Source organism: Zea mays, chromosome 9 (genome assembly GCF_902167145.1).
Source record: "Zea mays cultivar B73 chromosome 9, Zm-B73-REFERENCE-NAM-5.0, whole genome shotgun sequence".
In the NCBI taxonomy this organism is placed as follows: Eukaryota; Viridiplantae; Streptophyta; class Magnoliopsida; order Poales; family Poaceae; genus Zea; species Zea mays.
This window is the reverse complement of record NC_050104.1, coordinates 90,252,117-90,271,413: the sequence shown is the minus strand read 5'-3', so window position 1 is coordinate 90,271,413 and position 19,297 is coordinate 90,252,117. Positions and strand designations below refer to the sequence as shown.

Here is a 19,297-nt window from a genome sequence, read left to right as displayed (position 1 = left end):
TCAAACGGTACATCTTTTCTTGATGAGACAGTGTACCTTTGCAATACATACTTTGAAGGTATCTTTTCTACTTGAAGATGCATGAAGGCTCTTAAAAGATGAACACACAATAGACCTTAAAACAAATTAAAACCAACCCTTATTTTTAACGATATATATTAATTTGTACTTCAATCAACAAATTATTTAGCATGCAAATTTACTATTTTACTCAACACAATATGTACAAACCTGTATGTTCCCACTGTTTGCACTCGCATGTATACTCCCCATCTTCTATGTCCATTGTTATCTTGAATTGATGTTGTCCCCCACACAATTTTATTAGACCATTTTGTATGTTGTACGATCCAATCTTTATCACAACCGTCTGTGTCCTTTAATATTTTGTATGCAGTGGCGTATTTCATTGATTTCTCAAATCTATTCATAACAGCTCTGGTGTATGCTCTAGACACTCTTACTTCGAACCTATACAATGTATTTGTTGTCCTTGGTCCCTATAAGACGTTATTATCATAATTAAACAAAGTATTTACATAAACATGTATGCCATACAATAATAATAATAAGCATGACATACCTTGCTCATCAATGCCTCCTTTGATTCTTTCATTTTTCCTCCTGTGCAACATTTTCATCATTTGTTTAGCGAACTCATGCAGAGGGGTGTTCGCATCTACATGTGATTGCTTCACTAATCTGTTCATGCTCTCACTTCATTGTGTAGATACCATTACCCCACAGAAGTCATTTTTTAAAAAATGCTGGTATCCATTCTTTCCTTATTTCATATAGTTTGCGTAGAGTCATATCTTCATGAAGATTGAATTCCTCTCGCATCATTTCCCAGGCACATTCAAATTCATGAGGAGTTAATGGATGATGTATAATAGATTGGAATGTTGTTTTAAAATCCTTATCAGCAAACCTTGCATATATCTCATTTAAGAATGACATTAATCTGTTCTGGACATGCCATAAACACAGTCTATGAACTATTTTTGGAAATACAGTTCTTAGAGCAATTGGCATTGCAGGATCTTGATCTGCAATTGCTCACAAACTATTAATTTGCTTTCACAATAAATTAATTCACTTTTTTGTATAACAAATTGACATACATCATACCTGTTAGCATAACTCTCAGACCCTCGCATCCCGTACATGTTTTGAATGAATTGAAAGCCGATTCAAAAGTCTGCACTATTTCATCTCCCAACAAAACAAATCCAAACACTGTACACTGCAGATGGCTGTTAGCTCCAACAAACATGCCCAGTGGTTTATCATATATATTTGTCTTGTGTGTTGTATCAAATGTCACAGCATCACCATAATCTGCATATTCCCCCTGCATACTTGCGTGGGACCAAAAAATACTCACTATTTTTCCATCATTGTCTAGCTGAAAATCACAAAAAATTTGTGGATTATGTTTCTTGCATTCTGTAAAGAAAGCCAAAAGTTTGGCTACATCATTTGCGCAGTTTTCTCGTCTCCTTGCTGCCCTCCTACATTTGTTTGCACAAAAAATGATTATACAAACATTTGCTATAGTAATATTTATGGCACTAAATTTATACACATGAAACAAAAAAATATTGCTTACATATTTTTCAGATCTTGAGCAGTTACCGGTACATTCTCTGGCCCATCATGCATTTCTGATATAAAATCAACTATGCAATGCTGCGGCACTCGGCTATCATGCATTGCATCAACAAAATTTATGAATTCAGCATCCCTACTTTTGTTGCAACGTAAATGTTGTTTCTCTGCTTCGTCAGTTATGAACTCATGGTTATGCTCCAAGTTTACCAGCTCAATTTTTGCAGCTACAACCATTTTTTGTTCATCATCATATATTTTTTTTAATTTTATTCCAGCCTTACATTGTGTACGCCCCGAAGTCCTATTCCTCATCCTAGGTGTATCATTTGATTTTGGTGCACTTTTACCTTCACGTGAACAATTTATCCACTTACTGAATGTCTTCTCTCTGTATTTCTTCAGTGGAAATCCAACTTCATATGCATACCTTTTATAGAATTTATATGCATCATCAACATCCTTGAAAGTCATCCCTACCGTTGGCACTATAGTTGGATCAATGTTTTTTTTCTGCAAATTAATTGACATTGTTGTTTGTACGATGGAATATGATCATAACAATCTAATCAATCAAGAATCAAATACAACAATTGGACTTACATGTGAATGCAGTATTTGAGGCGTATCCATCTCCATGGAGCTAATATTGGACATAGGAGGTCGGACCCTTTGTTCTCCTTCTTCCCCTATGCTCATCTCGTCGATTACAGGACCCAGTAGAGCAGGAGGTGGTGTGACCAGTGAGTTTCCATCAACTCCTCCCTCTGTCTCTAGATCAAGATGAACGCCACCTCCTACCATCGCCGGCGACTCTCCAGAGCCGGCCATCTCCACCTCCAAATAGTTATGTAGGCTTTGTGGTGTTTTTTCCGATGAAAGGAAATCACGGATACTATACAAGTAACCGCATCCACGTTTCTAGGGTATTTCCATTATTTCCGAAACCGTCCCGATATTCTAGCGATGTACATATAAAACTAATTTCCCTAACACAATACTTACGCACAATGACTCAACATTTTACGCCACAAAGTATATAATATTTATGCACTTTTGTACATTGCCGATTTTATGCCATATCCTTCAACATCTTATTCTACATTCTAGTTACCCGCCGCCATTACACCCCATGCAAGATCCATAAATTTTGTGCCCACGTAACAGAGTAATCACGTTTGCATGTGGAAATTATTCCCTATAATTCCGCACCACTTCCAAATGTTGACCGCCTTGCCATTGAACCAACCGCGTAACGGCGTCTTCTGCCCTGCATGCCGTCTGTCTGCGTAATACAGGCGCGGTTGTCTAAGCGGACCAGACCACGTAATCGACCTGGGCTTTCTTTAATATCCGAAGCCCAGGGCTCCCGTTATACCTACCCTATATATATATATATCTTCCTTTTTATTTGTATAGTATTTCCCCTCAACCATTAGTTTCTTTTATTCCCTAAGAGATAGGTTTGGTCTTAAATCCCAATTTTGGGCCACTAACCTATTTTTATTAATCTTATATTTATTATTTATAAATGCAACAACACATAAACTCCAACATGATGCACATCTTGTTGAAGAATTATTCACTTAGACATGGTATGGGTGATTTAATCTATTTTTAATATTTATTTCTTGATAACTATGCTCTCTTTCTCTAATTCTAAAATTCCAATTTAAGTCTTAAATTCCACTTTGGACTTGAATATATTTCTTTTTATATTATTTTTATACTGTCACAAAAGGCACACAAAATGAAACCTCAGCATGAGGCAAAACTTTGTGGTATGTCTTTAATTAATTATTCCTTTTTAAATGTGGTGTTCACATGCTCCATTAAATAGAGACAAAATATTCAAGGAAATCTCTTTTCATATGCTTTACAAATTTGGGTATTACATATTAAATAATTGTTACCATATATGCTTAGAAAGAGCAAACTTAGCTGAATTAATGATACTAGAATTGGAAAAGCTAAAAATTGATTTTAGACTCAGCTAGTGCTTTTGGCAAACCAAACCCCTCCGCCAAACAGATGCATGGTCTAGAGGTAGAGGAGTAGATTCCTCACACCGGGTAAGTCTAGCTGAGTATTAGTATACTCAGCCTTGCTTGTGGCATAATTTTTGCAGGTACGCTTCAGGATATGGTTGATGGTGTAACTTGGCCTACCACCCTGCCACCGGGTTGGACGGTCGAGTGGGATGCTGCTCCGACAGGAGAGGAGCAGGAGGAGTAGTGGGCTAGGCGTCGTGGTTCCTGATGATATCATAGATGACGTCCTTGCTGCGTTGGGTACTTTAGGCAAAGCTCCAGCTTCTAGTGATCCTGCGAACAACATTCCCCCTGAAAATGTGCTTGCATAATACTATGTAATCATAGAAAGTTGAATATTGGTCGATCAAGTAGGAATTTGGATCTAAGTTTTAAGGCTTTGTTGATGAGGCATGTCACACCCTCTTTGTTTTGTAGTTGAGGACGTGCAACATCGTCTTGAATTGTTTCCAACTTAAGCCGATTGTTCTATTAGCAGGGTATAGTAGGCACCCTTTGTTTAGTAACTGTGAGCGTGTTGCATCGACTTAAGGTGTTTCTGACTTAAGCCATTGCTTCATTAGTAGGGTATAGTAGGCACCCTTAGTTTTGTAAGCGTGAGCATGTAGCACCGACTTAAGGTGTTTCCGACTTAAGCTGATTGCTCTGTTAGTAGGGTATAGTAGGCACCCTTTGTTTTGTAAGTGTGAGCATGTAGCACCGACTTAAGGTGTTTCCAACTTAAGCCGATTGCTCCGTTAGTAGGGTATAGTAGGCAGTAGGCACCCTTAGTTTTGTAAGCGTGAGCATGTAGCACCGACTTTAGGCGTTTCTGACTTAAGTCGATTGCTCTGTTAGTAGGGTATAGTAGGCACCCTTTGTTTTGTAAGCGTGATCATGTAGTGTAGACTTAAGGTGTTTTCGACTTAAGCCGATTGCTCCTTGAGAGTTTGTCTGTATGTGGATGAATGAAGAAGCTTTATTGGTAATGAGGTAACCAAATTACAAATTATAGTCTACCATCTAGAGTTTATGACGCTACTATGCATAGAACTTCCTGAGGTGCTCGACATTCCATGAGTTCCCTTCCGGAGTCTCATCCATCTAAGTTAACCAATATGATCTGGGTCGAGTTACTTCTGCAACTATGCAGGGTCCTTCCCATGGTGGTGATAGTTTGTGCCGTCGTTCTCTTGACTATATGCGATGAAGCACCAGGTCTCCTACCGTGAATGCCTGGTGTCGCACAACTTTATCATGGTAGCATCTAAGGTTTGCTGATATTGGGCCGACTAAATGACAACATTCAAACGTTCCTCTTCTAGCACATCGATTTCCTCAAGTCGGGTTGCTTCTGCCTCTACAATGCTTTTAAAGGTTAATCTGGGTGCTCCAAAGGCCAAGTCTACTGGCAACACTACCTATGATCCGTATACCATAAAGAAAGGAGTATTTCCATGCAAGGCTCGGTTGGGCTGGGTTCGCAAACTCCAGGGTACATAAGGCAGCACCCTGACCCATTTTCCAGCAACCTTCTCAATTTTGTCAAATACTTTCTTTCTAAGCGCCTCTAATATCATCCCATTCGCTCTCTCCACTTGCCCATTAGGTCTAGGGTGTGCTACTGATGCGTATTTGACTTGGATACATTTCTGCTCATAGAAGTCAAAGAATTCTGCGCTAGTAAAGTTCGATCCTAGGTCTGTGATGATGCTGTTGGTTATGCTGAATCTGAATATGATTTCCTGGATGAACTCCAGTGCCTTGGCTGAGGTCAAGGTTGAAATCGGCTTGTATTCTATCCACTTTGTAAATTTGTCGATAGCTACCAGCACATGAGTGTACCCTCCCTGAGCTTTCTTGAATGGTCCGATCATCTCTAGTCCCTAGCATGCGAAGGGCCAGGTGACCGGAATAGTTTGTAGCTGTTGTGCTGGCAAGTGTTGCTGTTTGGCCAAAAATTGGCATGCATCACATCTTTGGACTAGGTGGAGTGCATCTTTCTTTGTTGTTGGCCAATAGAAACCTGACCTGAAGGCCTTCCCACAAGAGTCATAGATGTTGCATGTACTCCACATTGCCCTGCATGAATTTCTTCCTGCAAACGCCTCCTGACGCTTGAATCGATGCATTTCATGAAGACTCCAACAACCCCTCTCTTGTACAAGACTTCTCCTATGACTATATAGTGGGCCGACTATCTCACAGTGCGCTCGGCAGCGGCCTTATCATTCGGTTCCTCCTCGTTCTTGATATATCTGATAAATGGCATCCTCCAGTCATTTGGGTCTGGTTCTGTCTACTCCACTACCTTGCATTCCTCCATTGGTCATGATGTGATACTCGACTATTGTATCTCCTAGACAAAGATGCCTGGTGGAGCTTGTGCACGGCTCGATCCTAGCTTTGGTAGAGTATCTGCTGCTGCATTGCAATCTCTTTCTATGTGGTGGAACTCCAAGCCTTCGAATTTATCTTCAATCTTCCTAACCGCGACACAGTAATTGCTTATTGAATTGGTGGAGTAGTCCCAATCCTTGTTGACCTAGCTGATGACAACTAGGGAGTCTCTGTATACCATTAGTCTCTTGATGTCGAGTGATACAGCAATGTTGAGCCCATGTATCAAGGCTTCATACTCTGCTGCATTGTTGGAAGCTGGAAATAAAAGTTGCAACGCGTACTTGAGCTGATCTCCTCCATCGGCGATGAAGAGGATTCTGGCCCTTGCTCCTTGTAGCTTCAGTGACCGTCAAAGTACATCTTCTAGACCTCCATTGATTCGAGGTTTTTAGGGATTTGCTGCTTAGTACATTCTGATATGAAGTCCACTAGAGCCTGAGTTTTGATCATCGTGTACGGTCAAAACAATATGTCATGAACTCCGAGTTCGCATGACCATTTGGCTATCCTCCCTACTGCTTCTCTGTTGCGGACTATGTCTCCTATCGAGAAGCCTGTGACCACTATGACTTTGTGATTGTCAAAATAGCGGCACAACTTTCGTGTAGTGAGCAGTACAACATACAATAACTTCTGAACCTAGGGATACCTAATCTTGGAGGGCCCGAGGACTTCGCTGATGAAGTAGACGGGGTGTTGAGCTGGATATGCATGTCCTTCTTCTACCCGCTCGACTACCAACATGGTGCTTACCATGTGAGTCGTGTAGGAGATGTATAGCAGTAAATCTTCAGCTAGTCGATTGGTGGTAGCTCGGTGGGGTGGCTTGAGAATCAGCAGGGTGGTCAAGAGTATTTTGAGTGCCTTTAGTGCTTCTTGAGCCTCAGGAGTCCACTCGAATCTGTCCACTTTCTTGAGCAGTTTATAGAATGACATCCCCCTCTCGCTGAGTCATGAGATGAAACACTTAGCGAGGCCAAGCACCTAGTGAGCTTTTGCACCTTCTTTTGCGATCATGGCGGTTCCATCCATAGAATGGCTTCAATCTTCTCTGGATTAGCCTCGATCCCTCGATTTCTTACAATGAATCCGAGAAGTTTCCTGACTGGTACCCCGAAAACACATTTCTTTGGGTTAAGCTTCTAGCGGTAGCGCCTCAAGCTATTGAAAACCTGCTAGAGATCCTTGATGACATCATCCGGGTTCATGGTTTTGATTACTACATCATCAATGTAAGCTTCCACGTGCTTGCCCCAGTGGTTGGCTAAGAATGCCAGGATAGCTCTTTGGTAAGTCGCTCTAGCGTTTTAGGCTAAACGACATGGAGGTGTAGCAGAAGGACCCAAAGGGCGTGATGAATGCAGTTTTTTTCTTCATCTTCCTTCATCAGACTAATCTGGTGATATCCCGAGTAACAATCCATGAAGGAGAGCATAGAGCAACCAACAGTATAGTCGACTACCTGATCTATTCTAGAGAGTCCGAAGGGGTCCTTTGGACAATGTTTGTTGAGATCGGTATAGTCGACGCGCATGCGCCAATCAACTTTATTCTTTTTTAGTATAAGAACAGGATTTGCAAGCCACTCAGGGTGCATAACTTCTCTAATAAAACCTGCTGCTACTAGGTGGGCTAATTCGGCTCGTATAGCTTCTCTTTTATCGGGCATGAAATGGCGTAGCTTCTACCGGATCGGTTTTGCTTGAGGATACACTTTCAGTTGGTGCTCGACTAGCTCCCTTGGGACTCCTGGCATGTCCACGGGTTGCCACATGAACATGTCTCGGTTGTCTTGCAGAATCTGGACGAGTGCGCTTTCCTATTTGGCAGTGAGGTTGGAGCTGATGATTATAGTCTTGCGCTCGTCGGAGAAACCAAGGTTAACCCTCTTGGTTTTTTCGGTCGGGCACACAGTGGTAGCGGTAGATGCTTCGTTCGTGGGGATTGTGAGGTCATCCCCTGTTGGTGTGTTGTTGTTTGGTGTTGTAGGTGCCATCAAGGGTCTGGTTGAGAGAGACATTTGGATGGCCCCCCGAAAGCACTCCGCAGCTCCCTGGAAGTCAGCTTGAATGGTGATGATACCCTAAGGTCTAGGCATTTTGAGTATCATGTATGACTTCCTCTAGTTATTGGAAGCACAGGGCTTAATATATATATATACGTGGAATTAAATTCTATCATACATTTATATACATCAAAGTGTAATTACAACCATCACACATTCTATACATCAAAGTTTTCACCTAAGCTCTAATAACTATCTCGGCTAAGAGATAGTCTAATAATTTTGTGAGTACTCTAAACTCTGGCCTAGCTAATGTACTAGTAGCATTGTGATATTTTCCGTTAACGGAAATGACCTCTTTCATTATGAATGTGCATAGGTCCTCAATTAAGCCATATAATGCACCTTCGGTCAAGTTCTTCGGTTTTCCTCATTGAAATTCCTGTAAACGAAGTTTATAAACATCATATATGTACACTCGATAACATATTTCCATCTTTAATGACATAAATGCATACATGACTAGTACTAATAAAATCTGGCCAGGGTTCATGATGTATCGTTCGTTCTGTCTTATGAACTCACACACATAGAACACATCGATCCGGATGGTTGCTTGTGGCACTACATAATGGGAGATTGGTTATTTAGTTGTAATATTGTCCTATATACGTACATGTATGATATGTATCCATAAATTCATATGCTTACCGGTCATTTATAGTGGATGTCTAGTAGCACGCATTGTTTCGACATGTCGTACTTTCCACCTCTTATAGAATCTATAAGCCCTATACATAAATAGGTTTCCACGGGCGGTTCCTTAAGCCGGCCCATCTGTTTATTTTCACTAGCGCACTGTAACTGAAATCACCAGTGAAAATTTATGCTTTCCGCCAGCTTAGAGTTCTTTTCTAATTAGTGAACCAGTCTTATAGTTTTGGAGTTTCACAAGTGATGTGATGTGAAAATTTATGCTTACCGCCAGCTTATAGTTCTTTTCTAATTACTAAAACTTTAACATGTCATCATATACATTAGCATCATCTTGCTTATACACCTATAATACATTTTATTAGGTCCAAAATTCCAATTGAAACCCTAAACTAGCCCAAAAGTGGAGTTTGAAATCTAGAGAGAATTTGCTAGGGGTCCATATATTGAAGTTGTAGATTTTGGAAAGTTGAACAACTTTTATGTATGGAGAACTCGATGTTTTAAAGTAAAAGTTGGAGTAAAATGCTTAATTCAGTTTTGCAACACATTTCAAGTTTGCTGAAAATAATATCAACTAGCTGTTTTTGGGCCTTCATAACTTTTGATTTATAAACAGTTTGAAGGTGGACATTATAACGAGGTTGTAGAGCTAAACTAGCGATACAAATTTGCTTAGGAAACCTGCCCCTAAAACCATGTGCAACTGGGTGTAAAACTGGTCCAATGTAGGGTTGTAATACTTGTGGAGTTTCAGACTTAGTGTAATCTCTGAACCTGAATAATTTATTTTCAGAGGCAACTTTGGGAGCTTGTTGGTGGTTGATCCATACCGCTATGAGCTAAAGTTCATGTACCAAGGGAAGACCACATATTGGTGTACAAGTTTGGTTAAAGGTTAGCCTCTAAAGCTACATGGAACTGGGAGGAAAGGGTGCCCAAAAACATGCTGTCAGACTTTGATTTCAGACTTGGTTTAGTTACCTAAAACTGAATTTCAGTGAGTTTTTCTCAACTTTGGAGCTCTCTTGTAGCTAATGTATGGAGTTATAGAATATGGTTTCTATAGGAAAGTGAAATACCATATAATAGTGAACAAGTTTCCTTAAATTAGTTTGATTTGGTGCTGCACTAAATTTGGAAACTATGCTCAAACTTTCTGGCGGGTGTTAAGTTCAGTTTTGATTAAGCTAGCTGAGGCTAAAATGCAGTTTTTTCATCCGATTTTTTGTGATCTTTTGAGTCCGATCCGTGGAGTTTGGAGCTGAAGTCCCTGTAGCAAAGAGATAAAAGATAGTTTGGAGAGCAGTTTATGTTAAGGTCGGTTCCTGTTACCATTTGGAATCATGTGATGCAAATGGGACAAGGATGGGGGTTCTCACATGAGCCGTCCTAGACATTCATTCTAAAGCTATCTTAGACAACACTAACTCATGTGAGAATTGTGGAAAGTCAGGACATTCTACTCAAGACTATCATTTCCCTAAATCAGTGGCTAAGCCACAATCGCTGACCAAGTTACCTCGGTGTAACCGACAAGATACTAGAAGAGGAGCAGAGTTGTACCTAGGTGGGGACAAGTTAATCTTAATCATGCCATGCTATTCCTGAGCGTGCTCTAGTTATGATGAGTGTATTTCCTGTCGCCAACCATCCTGCGGTGACTCTATTCGATTCAGACGCATCTCATACCTTCATCAACAAAGCTTTTATTGTCAAACATCAGCTACCGTTGGAAATTGGAAAAGATACTTTTTGTATACAATCCCCTGGAGGGCGTACCTATACTAAGGAAATGGTGGAGAAAGTACCCATAAGTTTGGAGGGGTGCATTTTCCCTACTAACTTAATCGTCTTTAAGAATCAGGACATTGATGTCATCCTTGGTATGAATTGGTTATGTCAACATAGAGCTGTTATTGATATGTTGCAACGAACAGTGCAATTAGATTCACCCGATGGCAATTCTAAGTTTCTAATCTAGTTGCCAACTTTGAAGAGAGCAGTTGAATGAGTGTGTGCTATCATTGTTAAAAAGGTGAAGGATATACCTGTGGTCAAGGAGTTTCCAGATGTATTCCCCGAAGATTTGCCTGGTTTGCCTCTAGAAAGGGACATGGAATTCGTGATCGAATTGCAGCTAGGTACTGCACCCATATCTAGAAGATCATACAGAATGCCACCTAAGGAATTAGTAGAACTGAAGACTCAGTTGCAGGACTTGCTCAATAAATGTTTCATTCGCCCAAGTTCGTCACCTTGGTGTTGTCCTGCTATTTTTGTGAAAAAGAAGGATTAAACACTCCGGTTATGTGTTGATTACCGACCACTTAACGAGGTGACCATTAAGAACAAATATCCTCTCCCTCGTTTCGATTAGTTGTTTGATCAACTTTCTGGAGCTAAAGTATTCTCTAAGATTGATCTTAGATCAGATTATCATTAGATAAGAATTCGACCTGAAGATATTCCCAAGACTGCCTTCACTACCCGATATGGTCTCTATGAATATTTGGTGATGTCTCTTGGTTTGACTAATGCTCCAGCTCATTTCATGTACTTGATGAACTCGGTATTCTTGACTGAACTTGACAAGTTTGTGGTGGTATTTATTGATGACATCTTGATATACTCCAAGACTAAAGAAGAACATGTAGAGCACTTGCGTGTCATTTTGACACGGCTAAGGGAACACCAACTATATGCCAAGTTCAGTAAATGTGAATTTTGGTTGGACACAATTCCATTCTTGGGTCATATCTTGTCTGTCGAAGGTGTTGCGGTCGACCCAAGTAAAGTCAAGGACATTTTGGAATGGAAACCACCCACTACAATACACCAAGTCTGAAGTTTCCTTGGAATGGCGGGGTATTACCATCATTTTATTCTAGATTTCTCCAAGATAGCTAAGCCTATTACTGAGTTGCTCAAGAATCATGTCACATTTGCGTGGTCATTCGAGTGCAACAAACCTTTTGAAGAACTAAAGAAGTTATTGACTACAACACCAGTATTGGCGCAGCCTGATATTGAGAAATCCTTTGATGTTTATTGTGATGCTTCGGACATTGGCATAGGGTGTGTACTTATGCAAGAAGGTTGTGTGATTGCTTATGCAACACGACAACTCAAGCGTCATGAAGAGCATTACCCAACCCACGATCTCGAACTGGCTGTTGTTGTTCATGCACTTAAGATTTGGCGCCATTATCTGCTGGGCAATACATGTCACATATATACTGATCATAAACGTCTGAAATACATCTTTATCCAGTCTGAGCTGAATATGAGGCAAAGGAGATGGCTGAGTTGATCAAGGATTATGATATTAGAAGTTCATTACCATCCTAGCAAGGCTAATGTAGTGGCAGATGCTCTCAGCCGGAAGTCTCAGTGTAATTGTCTTTCGATAAAACCTTTAGCTATCACCCTGTGTCAGGAAATGGAAAAAATGAATTTGGGAATAATTCAGCATGAAACCATAGCCAATCTTATTCTTGAATCAACTATCCAAAGCCAAATTATTGATGCGCAAAGAGTGAATAAAGGTATAGCTCATATCAAAGAAAAAGTTGAAGCAGGAAAAGCTATCTGTTTTAGAATCGATGAAAATTGTGTTCTTTGGTTCCATAACCGTTTGGTAGAGCCAAAGGTACCTGGATTGTTATCAAACAAATACTGGACGAAGCTCATTTGTCTCGGTATTCCATTCATCCAGGAAGCAATAAGATGTATCAAGATCTGAAGCAAAGGTTTTGGTGAACTAAGATGAAAATAGAAATTGCTCGGTATGTGGCTAAGTGTGACACTTGCTAACGAGTGAAAGTCGTCCATTTGAAATATGCCGGGCCATTATAACCTTTACCCATTCTAGCCTGGAAGTGGGAAGATATCAGTATGGACTTCATTGTTGGTTTACACAAAACCTCACGAGGGTACAATTCTATCTGGGTGATTGTGGATCGTCTTGCCAAGTTAGCTCATTTCCTACCTATGAACAAAAGCAACTCGGTGCTTGCATATGATAAGTTGTATATTGCTCGCATTCTAAGTCTACATGGTGTACCCAAGACCATCGTGTCGGATCGGGGTCCACAGTGTCATGGGCATCATAGGGAGTGGTCACCACCATGCAGTCCGCACCCGCAGGAAAGGAAAGCAACAATCGGGGCCAAGGCTAGGAGGAAAGAGAGGATTAGTTGCTATCCAAGGCTAGTAGGAAAGATAGGATTAGTTGCTATTGTTAGTCCTTAATTCTAGGAGTCGATTGGCTCTAGCCATGCCGGCCAATGGCTATATATAGCCCCTATACTCGGCAGTTGGAAGGGGGAAGGAATTATCAAACCAATCTCTCTCTCTCTTGCAATGACTCTCAAGCGCCTAGGGCTGCTACCCTAGAACCAAGCATGCGTCAGAGGGGTATAACCTCGCCAAAGAAGACAGCTATCCCCATGGACTGAAGGTCCATGACACCTGGTATCAGCTCCAGGTTATCCTCACCACCACCAGCCGCCCATCCCTCACCACCACCATCTGTCGCGCCATCAGCCGTCGCAACGCCCTCCCACCCGCCCTCTCCATCTCCAGCTGCATTCACTCAGCTCGAAGAGAGTTTTGGCCGTTTCGCACAGAAGTGGGATCAGTTCGTTGTGATGTTCCACCGCTACAAGGAGAAGACAGAGAAGGAACTCCAAGCAGCGGTGCGGCTTCAGGCGGCAGCGCGAGGGTTCCTTGCACGCCGCCAGGTACAGTCCCTTCGTGGGGAGAAGCACCTTGCTGTGGCCTCCAGGGCCACCCCATGGCCATCATCACATGAGCAAGCCGTGGTGCGCCTGCAAGCCGCAGTGCGTGGCTTCCTTGTTAGGCGGGCGGTGCGGAAGCTGCACTTGCTGATCAGCTCATCGCTGCACCAACTCGCAGCCTGCGTGCCCAACCACCAGGTCTCGTCTATACTTTTTGAACCCCCTGCAGAAGTTGAGATCTGGGTATGCAGCCCCCCTGCATGGCCAAAGAGGGTCGTCTCCTTCATTCGGGCACCTGCCTTGGTGCTGGACAGACCCAACATAAGAACGGGCTGGTTCCTCCTCCACCTTTCATCCAACATGAAGTCCGCAGTTCAGCTCTTTCCTTGGGATCCAGGAGGACATAGATGTAGTTCAAATTTATATTTTAGTTCCACAATTATTTTGTATTTTCATCTTAAATAATAAAGGTAAGCCGAGATGTAAAAGGCTTAACCTTAAGTCATGTCAGGTAAGTCTATGGCAGCTCGAGGACGAGCTGGTCCTCAAGGGAGGGATAGATGTCATGGGCATCATAGGGAGCGGTCACCACCATGCAGTCCGCACCCGCAGGAAAGGAAAGCAACAATCGGTGCCAAGGCTAGGAGGAAAGAGAGGATTAGTTGCTATCCAAGGCTAGGAGGAAAGATAGGATTAGTTGCTATTGTTAGTCCTTAATTCTAGGAGCCGATTAGCTCTAGTCATGCCGGCCAATTGCTGTATATAGCCCCTGTACTCGGCAGTTGGAAGGGGGAAGGAATTATCAACCAATATCTCTCTCTTGCAATGACTCTCAAGCGCCTAGGGCTGTTACCCTACAACCAAGCCTGCGACAGAGGGGTATAACCTCGCCGGAGAAGACAGCTATCCCCATGGACCGAAGGTCCATGACACACAGTTTGTTGCCAAGTTTTGGACAGAGTTGCACAAATTGTTGGGTACCAAGCTAATTCATAGTTCAGCTTATCATCCGTAGACTAGTGGTTAAACTGAGAGGGTGAATCAAATCTTGGAAGATATGTTAAGAGCTTGTGTGCTTGATTATTCGGTTAAATGGGATGAATTTTTGCATTTGGCTGAGTTTCCATATAATAATAGTTATCAGGAAAGCATAAAGATGGCACCTTTTGAAGCTCTTTATGGTCGAAGATGTAGAACTCCTTTGAATTGGTTTGAACCAGGTGAGAGATTTTTCTTTGGACCAAACTTGGTGAAAGAAGCAGAAGACAAGGTCAAACTAATTCAACATCACCTAAAGATAGCTCAGCATCGTCAAAAGAGTTATGTTGATAAAAGATGACGACCTTTGTTCTTCCAAGCTGGAGACCATGTGTATTTGAAGGTGTCGCCAATGAAAGGGGTTAACCGCTTTGGTGTCAAAGGAAAGCTTGCACCTCGCTATGTTGGTCCATTTCAAGTGCTTGAACGATGTGGACCTGTGGCTTATAAGGTGCAATTACCAGAGAATCTTTCAGCAGTGCACAATGTGTTTCACGTATCTCAGTTGAAGAAATGTCTCCGAGTCCCCGAAAGAGTGGTTAAGGTTTCAGATGTCAACCTTGAACCTGATCTAACTTACTCTGAATATCCTATTCGGATTCTGGATCAAAAAGATCGGATCACACGAAGAAAGATTATCAAGTTCTATAAAGTACAATGGAACCAACACTCCGCGGATGAGGCTACTTGGGAATCAGAAGACTATCTAATGGAGCATTTTCCTCAGTTTTTAGATTCCTGTAAATCTTAGGCCCTGTGTATTTTGTCTTTGATGTAGGCCAACAGGGGTACACCCCCTGTCTTGTAAGAACAAATGTGGAATAAGATCGTGAGATATTTCCTTTTCCATTACTGAGCCCAAAATTTTAATCTCGGGACGAGATTCCTTTTTAGAGGGGAAGGCTGTAACACCCCTGGTGTTACAAGAATTAAACTTTGGCATGTCATCATATGCATTAGCATCATCTTGCTTGATACACCTAGAATACATTTTATTAGGTCCAAAATTTCAATTGAAATTCTAAACTAGCCCAAAAGTGGAGTTTTAAACCTAGAGATAATTTGCTAGGGGTCCATATATCAAAGTTGTAGAATTTGAAAAGTTGAACAACTTTCATGTATGGAGAACTCCAAGTTTTAGAGGAAAAGTTGGAGTAAAATGCTTAATTCAGTTTTGAGACAGATTTCAAGTTTGCTGAAAATAATATCAACTAGCTGTTTTTGAGCCTTCATAACTTTTGATTTATAAACAGTTTGAAGGTGGACATTATAATTAGGTTGTAGAACTACACTAGGGATACAAATTTGTTGCGGCAACCTGCCCCTAAAACCATATGCAACTGGGTGTAAAACTGGTCCAAAGTAGGGTTGTAATACTTGTGGAGTTTCAGACTTAGTGTAATCTCTGACCTGAATAATTTATTTTCAGAGGCAACTTTGGGAGCTTGTTGGTGGTTGATCCATACCGCTATGAGCTAAAGTTCATGTACCAAGTGGAAGACCACATATTTATGTACAAGTTTGGTTAAAGGTTAGGCCCCTAAAGCTACATGGAACTGGGAGGAAAGGGTGCGCAAAAACATGATGTCAGACTTTGATTTCAGACTTGGTTTAGTTACCTGAAACTGAATTTCAGTGAGTTTTGCCTAACTTTGGAGCTCTCTTGTAGCTGATTTATGGAGTTATAGACTATGGTTTCTATAGGAAAGTGAAATACCATATAATAGTGAACAAGTTTCCTTTAATTAGTTTTATTTGGTGCTGCACTAAATTTGGAGTAAACTATGCTCAAACTCTCTCTGGTGGGTGTTGAGTTCAGTTTTGATTTAGCTAGCTGAGGCTGAAATGCAGTGTTTTTCATCCGATTTTTTGTGATCTTTTGAGTATGATCCTTGGAGTTTGGAGTTGCAGTCCCTATAGCAAAGAAATAAAATATAGTTTGGAGAGCAGTTTATGTTAAGGTCGGTTCCCTGTTACCATTTGGAATATTGTGATGAAAATGGGACAAGGATGGGGATTCACTTGAGCGGCGAGTTCAGTTCGGGTGGCTGAAATTTTGATTCAAGCCCTGTTTCAATCCCACTAGATAAACTTTAGCAGCTTTTTTAGCTACTTTTAGCCATTTGGTGATCTAAACAGGAGAGCTAATGGTGGTGTGATAAAATTTAGCACCTATTATCTCATAAGCTGATCAAGAGGTGCTAAAAGTAGCTAAACGTGGGCCAGGGAACCTCATTTTCCACCCATGCCCTCCAACCTCACTCCCTCTCTCTCCGCATTAGGGGCATAGATGTCTTTTTTATTCTAATGTGCTAAACTTTATTAGAGTAGTCCAAACACCCAAGAAGCTAAACTTTAGCACTTCAACTTATATGGCTAAAGTTTAGCGGGAAGCTAAAATTTATTCTGTGAGATTGAAATAGGACCTTAGTTTGCTTAATTCAGTTGGAGAGCTGAATTTCGGGATGTTTTAGCTCATTTTCTGGATATCTACCAGAATTCTTTAACCAAAATTGAAGATTTTTTTTGAAGATAAGGTTTGTGGGAAATTCTCCGGCTATCCTCCTCTTTCTCGCACACATCCATCTCTCTGGAATACTCTCCACCCCCTATTCTTTTTCTTATCCCAACAGCTACGAGCTACCATATTCTTTTTCTTTTCTCTCATACGAATAGAGATAGATGTTCCTGGATGGAGAATTCCTCACGTCACCTGCAACTCCAACTGTTGCTCGGCTTCACCACGTTCAACTCCCAGGAAAACCCCCAGCCATCACCTGCCCCAGCGTTCGCTCTCCATGTTTCCTAGCCCCAGCGGCCAGCCTGTCCTTGCTCGTTTCCAAGCTGTGCTCTAGCAAGCTTCTCTGTAGTTCTTCCCCAACTGCTCGCTCTCAGCCTGTGAGTGTCCTGCTCCCTCACGTAAAAGCAGCTCGGCCCTCTGCACCTGTCGTCGATTCTGTTATGTCCCAACCTCCGGTCTCTGCTCGTCCTTGCCTAGGTCCGGTCCTGCGTACTTCAACACTGTTCTACAGCCGTCTGAGCTCCACCTCGTCGTCGACCTGTTGTTTCAGCGTCGTATCCCTCGACTTCATCACAGCATCACCGGTGCTCTCGTCGTCGTTGAGCTCTTGGCGCGACGTGACGTCATCGTCGTTTTCTCGCCAGTCATGCTCGACCCACAGCTCCTTCGCGTCATCGTCTTCGACAACCCACAACCTCTGCTCTAACCTCATCGCACTCGCGGAATCGTCGTGAAGCCGCTAGCCGTCTGCCTCGTCGGTTCATCATAAATTTTTATTTGTTTGGAATTACCGGCTGTGTACTTAGCAGTAATGGTGTCGTCATCTCCTGCAGGTCCTCACACCCGACAAGCTGTCGTGCTCGGTGTGTTTTCTCCGTGCGGCCTTACGTGTTCCTCTCGCTTCATCGGCTTGTCGCGTGTTAGAGCAGGTGCGGTTCGGATATATGTGTAAATGCAAGAGAAAGTCCAAAAGAATTGGTTCTTGTGTGATTGTGGTAGGCTATGATTAGCGCCATCGTCCTTATCCTGTGTTTGTGTGTGATGATTGGAGAAGAAAAGATTTAGATTGTGTGCTAGGTGTGTTTAAAAATAGAGCACTAACAATTATAGGAAAATTATGTAAGCTTATCTTGGACATATTAGCTCTTGGGTAAAGTTTGAAGCTGTTTAGGCAATGTTTGCTTAGCAAACTAATTGTTGCTCAAAATAGAAGAAAGGATTTCATCCTTGGGTAATTAGGGCATCTAGTGTCTTAGTGATGGGATGAAGTTGCTTATTAAGTTTGAGGTGTTTGGGTGAAATCTTAAAAGGATTAGCTCTCTAATGACTTGTAGCTTGTGATGATAGCTTGTAGGTGTATTCTAGATGTATTCTTTGTTACCCTCTAGGCAAGTTGCATTTTCATGGCATTGCACAATCATTCATAACCATATTATCTCATGTAGAGCTCCATGAAGAAGTGGACATCAAAGAGAAATTGCTCCAGTACTTGAATACCCATTGGTGTGGTTCCATCTAACTGGTTATCTAGTAGAAGGATTTTGGATCTTCTCTGCAACAAAGGCAAGCCCCGGTGCATTTGCCACCTTCCTTGTATTTACAAAATTTTATCAGTTATATGATGCATTAGGTGATAGGAGTTGATTGATTAAACACTTGATGCATTATCATTCCTTGAAAGAATTGATTGCTATACCTTGTCATCTGTTTTATAAAATCTAGAGATGCTTAATCATGCGGATAGATTAGAAAAATATTTTTGATCTATGACTCATAACTTCCAAAAGAAAATTTGATTGGGATAATGAATGCATCATCTACAGTGAGAAATTCATTATCTAGGCATGGCCTGAACCCGTCATCACTTGAGGTCGGGTGGTTGACTTGCACCTCGTAATGGATAAGCCTGAACCCGTCTATTCCATACGTGAAAGGACAACCGCGCACTGGGCGTGGGAGATGGTGGGAGTAGCAGTTATCCTCCTGGCAAGAGGCTGGATGGTAGGGTAATGTGCTCCCGGGTAGCGTGGACCAGTTCATGTAGTGGAGGATCCGTGGGAATGGTTGACATATGCAAGGGTTAAGTGCTACATATGTCGTGTGGTTGGAGATCCCCATCTGGGTATTAATCGATTCGGATCGCCGTTACTTCTCGGTTATGAAGACTGGATCACTGCTCTGCATCGTAGTTAACAAGTATAACAAAGATTTAATTAAAAACAATCTAGTGTAG

The 19,297-nt window shown here is 41.8% G+C and overlaps 1 long non-coding RNA gene across 2 annotated transcripts; it reads left to right on the top strand.

Annotated features, from left to right (window-relative positions):
* Positions 1 to 17,201: 17,201 nt before the first annotated feature.
* Positions 17,202 to 18,627, top strand: LOC118473366 (uncharacterized). 2 transcript variants are annotated; one of them, XR_004852706.1, is made up of 3 exons: positions 17,202 to 17,809; positions 17,898 to 17,993; positions 18,510 to 18,627. It is a non-coding gene; the product is annotated as an uncharacterized lncRNA (long non-coding RNA). The 2 variants fall into 2 exon arrangements; XR_004852705.1 differs by having other exon boundaries at positions 17,207 to 17,818.
* Positions 18,628 to 19,297: the final 670 nt, after the last annotated feature.